This window comes from Rattus norvegicus, chromosome 19, assembly GCF_036323735.1.
Source record: "Rattus norvegicus strain BN/NHsdMcwi chromosome 19, GRCr8, whole genome shotgun sequence".
Taxonomy (NCBI): Eukaryota; Metazoa; Chordata; class Mammalia; order Rodentia; family Muridae; genus Rattus; species Rattus norvegicus.
The window spans coordinates 30,751,957-30,760,526 of record NC_086037.1 but is presented as its reverse complement, the minus strand read 5'-3'; the positions used below and the strand labels follow the sequence as shown (position 1 = coordinate 30,760,526).

The window sequence follows — 8,570 nt, the reverse complement described above, 5'->3', positions numbered from 1 at the left end:
TGAGTTCTGAGACGGTATGTGCCACCACATTTGTCCGATTCACACGAGTCCTCTGAAGAACTGTGAACTCCGAGACCACGCCCTCTCCCCTTCCCATGTTCTAACCCAGGCCCCATTATTGATTAAAATATTAAAATATATCTAACCAGTGGTCAGCAAGTCCCTAATACCTCCCAACCCTAAGCTCCCAGACCTCCTAGGGAGCTCTAGATTTCCTGGATAGCGGGACCTTTTGGGATTTGCTGGGAGCTGTGGGAAGCATCAATGAATATTTGGAATGTTAGCCCTGATGCTATCATTCGAAGAGCTTTTTCTGCTACGCATGTTAATTAATGTTAGCTACCTTTGTGCTGCTGTGACCACGGCCATAACCATGGTGAGTCACGTGGGCTCACTAGTCGGAGGGATTTCAGGTCCTCATGGAGGGGAAAACATGGCAGAGCCACTCAAGTCATGGCAGTCGGTGTGGGGAAAGGAGGCAGACAGGAAGCTGAAATCGAGGCAGAAACCAGAGTGGGTATAAGCAAATCATCAAAGCCACACTTGGTGGTCTATTCCCAGTAAGCAAGGGGCCACCCCCTAAATGTTCCCCAATCTCCCGAATAGCAATTTTCAATACAAGAATCTGCAGGGAGCGTTTCGGATTCAAACCATAATCCAAGATCCCACAGCACCCCGCCCCAACTTCATGTCAATCACTTCTTCCTCTTCCGGGACTGGCTCTGGCTCCGCAGATCCATTCAGCCTGCGGTGGTGCTCTCTTCCCCGAGGGTGAGCCCGGCTCTTTGCAAACAGAACCCCTTTCCAGAGCCTCCTGGATCTGATAGGATTTGTCTTTGGGCTGGAAACAGGGGTCCTAAGGCAAGGTTGGTCACTTTTAGGGGAATGGCAGGTGTGTAAGGACACTGAAACCCCTTCTTTCGAAGCTTCGGAAGACGGGGAGAACGCAGTCTTGTGCATCATCAGGAAGGACAGGAAACGTTGCACCTCTGTTTCCCGAGACTGAGAGCTGCTCCCTTACATCATCCTCCTACTTGAAGGGTTTTTTTCTTATTTGGATACATTGGGGGACAGTGCTGCAGAGGAGGAAATCTCATCTGGCACCTTTGTGCCCTTGGGGACGTACCCAGGAGAAGGCGGCTCAGGAAAATCACTTTTGAAGTTGCTCTTGGCCTGGCATGCTGACACAGTCTTAAGGTCCCGAGAGAAGAGACAATTACGGCAGGGCTTCAGCAGCGCTGCCTGGGGCCGCGGAATCCTGTACAGGCAGGATGCTCCTCACCCGCCATGAGGCCGACTCCGACGTTTCCTGATGAGCCCTTTCTTGCTGGAAGGAGAATTCACGAACAGGATGGGTAACCCTGCCATTTGCTGCTCTCTCTTAAGGGATCGGGTTTGTCACATAGTAGGCCTCCACATCTACCCTAAGAGCTATGAGAATTACTGCATCCAAGCTCCCGGGTACAGAAGTGGAAACTGAGGCCCAGTGAAGGGAAGGTTTAAGGGGTTGTGTCATCATAGTGATAGAACCAAGGTTTCTGGGTTGGGCCCTTGCTGGTTAACCCTGAGGTATCATGGTGGCTTCTTCTGACCTTCTCCAGGCACACCAGTGCTTAGTAATGGTGTCTGAGCTGCCAGCATCTCTTGTGCTTAAGGCAGTGGCTTCCTGGCCGAGGGTACACGATCTTCCGAGGGCTGTGGTGGGCTGAGTTGGACCTCTGACATAGAGTGTTCTTTCTCTGTGTTTTCCCCATGAGTACATTTGTGTGAATACACTGTATATCAATATCATGTTTCCCAAGTAGGATAGGTGTGCACAAGACATGCGTTGCCAAGGGCAACCCAGGTGCTCTGGGATGCTCTTACAAGGGGATTCATATTGTCATTAGCTGACACCTTCTGAGCCTTGAAGACTCTTCTGCAAACTTGATACTTGAAGGGATTCACTTAGTCTGAAGAACTGTGAAGAGGGGACTGGAAAAAAAACACCCATTTTACAGAAAAATAAGCTGAGGCCTCAGAGGCCCTAGGTGGCTTTTCCGGGGGTCACAAGCAAGATCATACAGAGGCAGTGTTTAGTACCTGGCCCACTGTACTTTGAGCTGCTGTGTTTTCTCCTTCTTCAGAGACACTTGTCACCGGAGGCCAGTGGAGTGCTGGCATAGCAATTCCTGAAACCTGACCAGCAGTCAAAGAAGGTTTCCTGGAAAAGGAGAGCTTGTAGCCAGGTCTTGATCTGAGCAATGTACTGAAGAAACAAAACAAGGTGCCCAGGTCTCGGACCCTTGTCACCGACTTGCGAGTGGTCACAGACCAGCACTTGATGGTTTGTTTTAAATCTATCCTCAAAGTGCCGACTGTTGGATTGTTTGTTCTCAGTTCATAGACTGGGAAACAAAGGCAGGCCCTGAGCATGGATGTGGCTTGAGCTTAGTGCCACCCCAGTGGCAAGACACACATTACCCCGCTATGTTCCTATTGCCCCTGGGATCTTCTCCGTGCCACACTTCAGTCCTCTGACCACACGGGTAAGCTCTGCAGAGTCAGACAAGGGACCTGGACCCACTTCCTATGGCATAAAGATATTGGCTCGGGTGGTTTCTGAGGAATGCATCTCTGGCCTCTGGACAAGTAGTGGGGCCTCCCTCCCCCACTCCAGCCCTCTCAATACCTACAGTCCAGCCCCATCAGGAATGGCCTCTTGTTGTCAGAAGCCCCTGAAGCTGATGTATCATGGCCCTCCTCAGCCCTCCCACCCTCAGCTTCTAAGTCCTGAGTTTGCCCACCTTAGGCTCCTGGGGAATAAAAACCCTTAACTGTGCTTCTTTAAACTGATCATCAATTTCCCCCTTTATGAAAATTAACACTGGGTAGAAAATGTCTTGAAAAATAGATCAAGGCAAGGCAAATGGCTTTTTGAGATCAATGTCAGGCATACATGGGTTTGGGGTGAACTTCATTCCTTTCTGCCTCCAAACCTATGTCTGGGTTGTGGGGGGCGGGCGGGGGGAGGTAGGGAGGGCAGCAGAAGCCTGGTAGCAGGCAGGCTTCCTCCTCTTCTGAGTAGGGATGTGCCTGGTGGCTGCTGGGGGCTCAGATGGCCCCTGCCTGCCGTGCGCTCCTCCCCCGCTTGCCTCCAGGTATTGCCTCTTAATTTTGTTTAGAAATTTGAAAAGTAAGTAGGAGTGTGGGCTGATTATAGACTTGATTTAAAGGTTTGATTTAGGTTTCCCTCTGTTCTTATATCAAAGATAACGTGGAAGTGAAACTATCATGCTCAGGTAATGAGATTTTATATTAAAAAGAATAAATTAAGCTCATAAAACTGTAGGTAGAAGGGCAAGGAGGGGCTGCTCCGTTCACGGAGGGAGTCTATACATTTATGTAACAAGCACCTATCATGATGAGGAGTCCAGGTTTGCTCCTAGACTTTGAAGTCAAAAGTAGTCTGTCCAGTTCAGTTTTGGAATGCGTCCCCACAGGGTCTCCGGGATAAGAGTCCAGGGTCCCAGGAGACAGAACAACAGTGCAACCTCTCCGTTTACCGATTAACTGTGTGACTGTGGCAAGTGATGGAACTTCTCTGATTCCTTTTCTGCCTCGCCTCTCAAATGTAGGAAGTGTTATTATGCCAGACTTATTATTTTCATATTTATTGCCGTCTGCAGCCCTGCCGTGGTCACGTGATGTTTGCGTGTGAAGAATGCGCAGCAGGCACTCCAGAATGCTAACCACAGTGACAATTTGGGGAGCTGTGCTCTTAGTAGCCAAGCGGGGATTGTTGTTGCTTGGCTAGCAGAGCCTCGCAGTGAGTGGAGGAAGAAAATTCTCGTCTGTCTGTCAATCACTGCTCATTCCTGCCAGACCTGGGAAGCACTTGTCCATATCCATCAAGACGGCCTGAATTCTACCCAGGACACCAGGCATGGACGGAGGCTGTGAAGACAGCCATCCTGCCCCGCCCCCGCCCCCCGCCCCCCCTCCCCCGGCTTCTCCACCCACCCCTCCCTTCCCCGTGAGCGATAACACGAAATACAAAGGACAGGAATCAAATAAAGACCCCCGAAACCGAGCCGTCTGTGGTCATTTTAAAACAGATCCTGTTTGAAAAGCTGGGTGACTTTTTCCTTTAACGCCTGATTTTTTTTTAATGCCGGCTGCATTTTTTAAGCACCCGGGCCGGCTTGTAACTCGCCGAAGCAGTACAGTAGCTGCGCCGACTGTACCATTTGATCATTAATTTATCACAGTTCTAGCAGTTTGTCTGACAGGTGATATAACTTTCATCTAATGAGCCTAAGCCCGGGCGGGGGGCTCCGCAGCCTGGGCTGGCCGGCCTGCAGGCTAAGGGCCATGCTCCCTCTGGCTGTGGGCCTGTTTCATTCCAGAACCTTGAAGACCCACAAGTCAGCTTGCTCAAGGAGGGTCCTGCCACAGCAAGCGAGTGAAGCTCGAAATCCCTCCGATGGGCTCACGACAAGCGCAAGTTGTGGGTGGGTGGGGACTCCAGCCTGGGCAGTGAGGAGTCAGTTGTAGTCAGGGCAAGGTTTGTTATGGTAATGAACAAAATCACTCCAAAGCTGGAGTCTTCCACCGGCCGAGTGGATTTTTCACACAAACAGCCTGCAAGGTGTGTGTGTGGTGTGTGTGTGTTGGGGCGGAGGACAGCGGGGGTGAATAGGGCTGAAACCTTCTTGGGGGAGGGGGTCATGGAAGTGCTGTCCCACACAGGTCAGGAGGAGGGCACATAAGTCATGGCAAGAATAATCTAATGCCACTTTCATGGCCAGGGCTGGTTCAAGTGGGCAAAGAAGTATGATTTTACCATGTTCCCCTCTCCCCGTAACAGGAGATCCAGATATCTGTCTGCAGTCCTGGTACCCCCTCCCTTGAATTGTGCTGGTAAGGGACTTCTGACTACCCTGATTGTCTTAGTCACCTAGCAAAGACCCCTTCCTCCGCATTCTGTCCCTGTCCCTTCTATGCTGCCTCCCTGGGTTCTGAGCCACAGTGGTCCTTGTGCCTGAAAGTCACTTTCTTGGTTTCGAGGTTCCCATTAGATGCTTGGAGTCAGTCAGGACCAATAGCAGCCATAAGCATTCTGATTCTAGGTAGGACACAGGACCCCCCTTTCCTCTTTTGGGGTGTTTCCTGGCATATCTGTCACACGAAAAGAGACACAAGGTACTCCAAGGAATTGTGCTGACCAGATCATTCTAAGGCCCTAGGATAGCCCAAGGGACCCTGTGGCCCATCAGCCTGATGCCTACTCTTTGATTTGGGTTGTCTAAAAAGATGGAGCCCTGAGCTTTGTTTCCCTTCTCCACACTTCTGCTTGGTCTGCTCACTCCCAGCAGTGGGGAGAATTAGAGCTACACCACTAAGGTCCCAACCTGCTGGAAACCCTTGCTTGTACCAGTTCTGCACTGCTTCGGAGAGTCTCCTGGGGCTCTCTGGATACACATTATGACCTGGGACTCACCCAACAATAGCACTGTCCAGATCTCTAGGGACAGGGCTGGAGTGTGGTGCCTTTTTAAAGGTTCTCCAGGTGACTTGAGTGTTTGGCCTGGGATGGAAACCTCTGACCTCCATGGCCTGGCTTCTGCCTAGCTCTCTGTTCTCGCATTTGCCCTTGTCATTCCTAGTGCTTTTCCACCCTTCTTTCGATCTTCCTCAAGGTGCCATCCTCTTGTCTCTGCCGTTTGCACTTGTCCCCTTTGCATAAAATTTTATCTTTTCTCAAATGGTGGTCATGAGGGATCCCTTTATCTTGCCATTCAGCCATGACTCTTGAGATGTTTCTGTGGCCCTCCAGGGTTGCATGGCCCCATCCACAGCTTGCAGCATCTCATCTCTTCCTATCTCCCCCTTGCTGTTACCACACAATTCGTGTTCCCTTCTCCTGGAATATGCTCCATGTGGCCAGACCCTGTACTGCCTGAGTGAGCTAAAATTTTTTGCCCTCCCCCCGCCCCCGCCGATTGCCTTGCATCTCGCTCAGCAAACAATTATTGAGCGAATCTGTGCAAAAAACTAATATTTATGGAATGTTTTTTTCCAGAGGTTTTTATACCTCTGTGGATTATTTTCAGAGTTTATTCTGGGAAAAGGTATGTCTCCTTCGAACGACTCTAGGAGTAGATTTTCCTCAAACAGGTAATTGCCCACCCGGATTGTGTAACTTTGGAATAACAAGTTTAGCCCCGTCCTTCCTGGGATCCAGAGCAAAAAAAAAGGGTAAGATTAGCCACAGCAGCTATGTTGGGTTGGGCGGCTAGCGTTTCTGCATCTTCCTCCTCCTTCCCTGTGGTCTTTGATTTTTCCATGTCTATTTTCATAGCATCTGATTACAAGCTGACGAGAGTCCTTTTTGGGAGCAGGCAGAATATAAATAGCCAGGAACACAAACAACTGATTGGGGGTGTGTAATGCCTATTTTACAGACGTGCAATACAAGTCCATGGCAGGTGGGGTGGCTTGTCTGAGGTCACTCAGCCGGGCAAGGACCCAGGTCCCTTGAATTCCAGGCCACTTCATCCTGCTCTGAATTACAGTGGACGAGCCAACCCTGTGTTTTGCCTTGCTTCTGACATAATGTTTGGGATCTGACATTATTAATACTTCCCTAAGAAAACATAAACCCAGAGGGATGAAGTACTTGGCCCTGGGTGGTTGGGAACCTGGAAATGGAATGGTGCTTTCAGTCTTCAAGTCGCCCAGCCTTGGCTGAGAGCTCCTTAGTATCATTGACAAGAAGGTATTGTTATTTTACCTTAGTAGTGTGCTTGTGTGCTTTGGGATGACTCTAAGGCGGCGGTCCTCAACCCGTGGGTCCTGTCCGTCCCCTTTAGGGTCAAACTACCATTTCACAGGTGTCCCCCAAGATCACTGTTCGGAAACATAGACGTTTATACTGCGAATCGCAACAGTAGCAAAGCTACAGTTATGAAGTAGCAGCAAAATAACTTTATGGCTGGAGGTTTCCACAGCACGAGCAAGTGTATTAAATGGCGGCCATCTTAGGAAGGTTGAGAGCCACTGCTCTAAGGGATGAACTGCTGGCTGCTGCATCTGTGTGGCAGGTAGAGAGCATAGAGATGGAGAAGCTCACCTGCACGGCATCCTTAATCGCTTTATACATAAACTGTCAGTTGATCTGTAGAGGCAGAGAAGAGGGGGCAGCTCACACTAATTTTAGCTCACTCAGTGCGTATCCGGTCTGAATGACGCACACCCCAGCAGACAGGAGCACCAGCTCGGGAGGCCCTCCAGCTTTTCCATGCTGGGGAATCATAGCATCTGCCTGATGAGAGGGGCAGAGGTGCTGGAATCAGGATGTAGGTGTCAGTGATGCAGAAGTGGCATAACCGGTTTGTAGGGCATCAGCACGGCACCCCAGCTCCACCTTCTCCCTCGCTCCACATTAAACGGAGACTCACAGAGCTCCGTGTCGCATGTGGAAGTTCCGTGGCAGCAAGCACAGCTTGCTGAGTGCGAGGGAGTGTTCTAGAGTGTTCCACGTGCAACTCGCTTCTCTCAGAGGTCAGTCATCAGCCCTTGTTTGCCGAGGGGAAGACTCTAGGAGTGATGAGGTCTTTACGAGACCTCTGCAAGCCACTCAAACCTCTCCTAGTGTTGAAGTCAGAATCTAGAGGTCAGAGTATGGGTGCCACAGCCCTGCATCTCACCATGGCTTAACAAACCACCCCTCCCCATTCCTACTCTGGCTTACTTAGTCCCACAATTTCATTGACCTTTACTTTTTGTTACCTATGGACAGTGCTGCCTCTCCTGAGTTCCTGGGGTTGCACTCCCTAGATGGTGATTTAATAGACAATGGAGAATTTCCAACTTATAGATATGAAGTTGAAAGAGACTCTGTTATTGCCAAGCTGGCTATGCTTAGAGACCCTCATATCTCTTCTGTGACAAACACCTGAGTCACTATTACCATGACAGAGGTGCCCCACCCTGTCATAGTGATGTCCAACAGGGGTCCAGGGATGCAAAAAGTTCAACCCAGGACAGACTGACCTGGATAAACTGGGCCTGGCTCAAGCCGAGTCCATTTGAATAGCTAGTTATATGGATTTCTTAATGCTTAAAAAGCAAGGTAGTTGCCAATCAGTATAGTTTGTCCCTGAGAATGCTGCCATCTCCACTTGGCATCTGTGCTGAGGGCCAGCAGATCTCTAGTCAGGGGATGGATGAGCTCCAGGATAGATGGCTGGTACTTCTCTCTTAGAGCCACCCTCCAGGCTTCAGTTAGGGTCAGGCAATCCAGCCTTAAGACCATTCACACTTCTACACCCTTGCACTGGAGCCTCAGTCTCTGGGTGGACACCCTTCTTTAAAGCATCCCTGAGATGCCATCCTCTTCTTCTCAGATCATATCCAGAACACCACAACTTCTTAAGACACATTGCATTTCAGTGAACAATGGAGAATATTTGGAATGCATTAAAATTAGCACCTAGCAACAGTGACCTGCTGCAAAACTCTGGAAGGCTTCAGAAAGCTCTGGAAAGCCGGTTTTGCTTGCAAGGTTGAATCAGACCCACTCACTT

General features: G+C 50.0%; 1 long non-coding RNA gene across 1 annotated transcript; it reads right to left on the bottom strand.

Annotated features, from left to right (window-relative positions):
* Positions 1 to 343: 343 nt before the first annotated feature.
* LOC120098515 (uncharacterized) lies at positions 344 to 7,946 on the bottom strand. The gene is made up of 2 exons (XR_005496771.2): positions 7,774 to 7,946; positions 344 to 490 (listed from the first exon to the last, which is right to left on the bottom strand). It is a non-coding gene; the product is annotated as an uncharacterized LOC120098515 (long non-coding RNA).
* Positions 7,947 to 8,570: the final 624 nt, after the last annotated feature.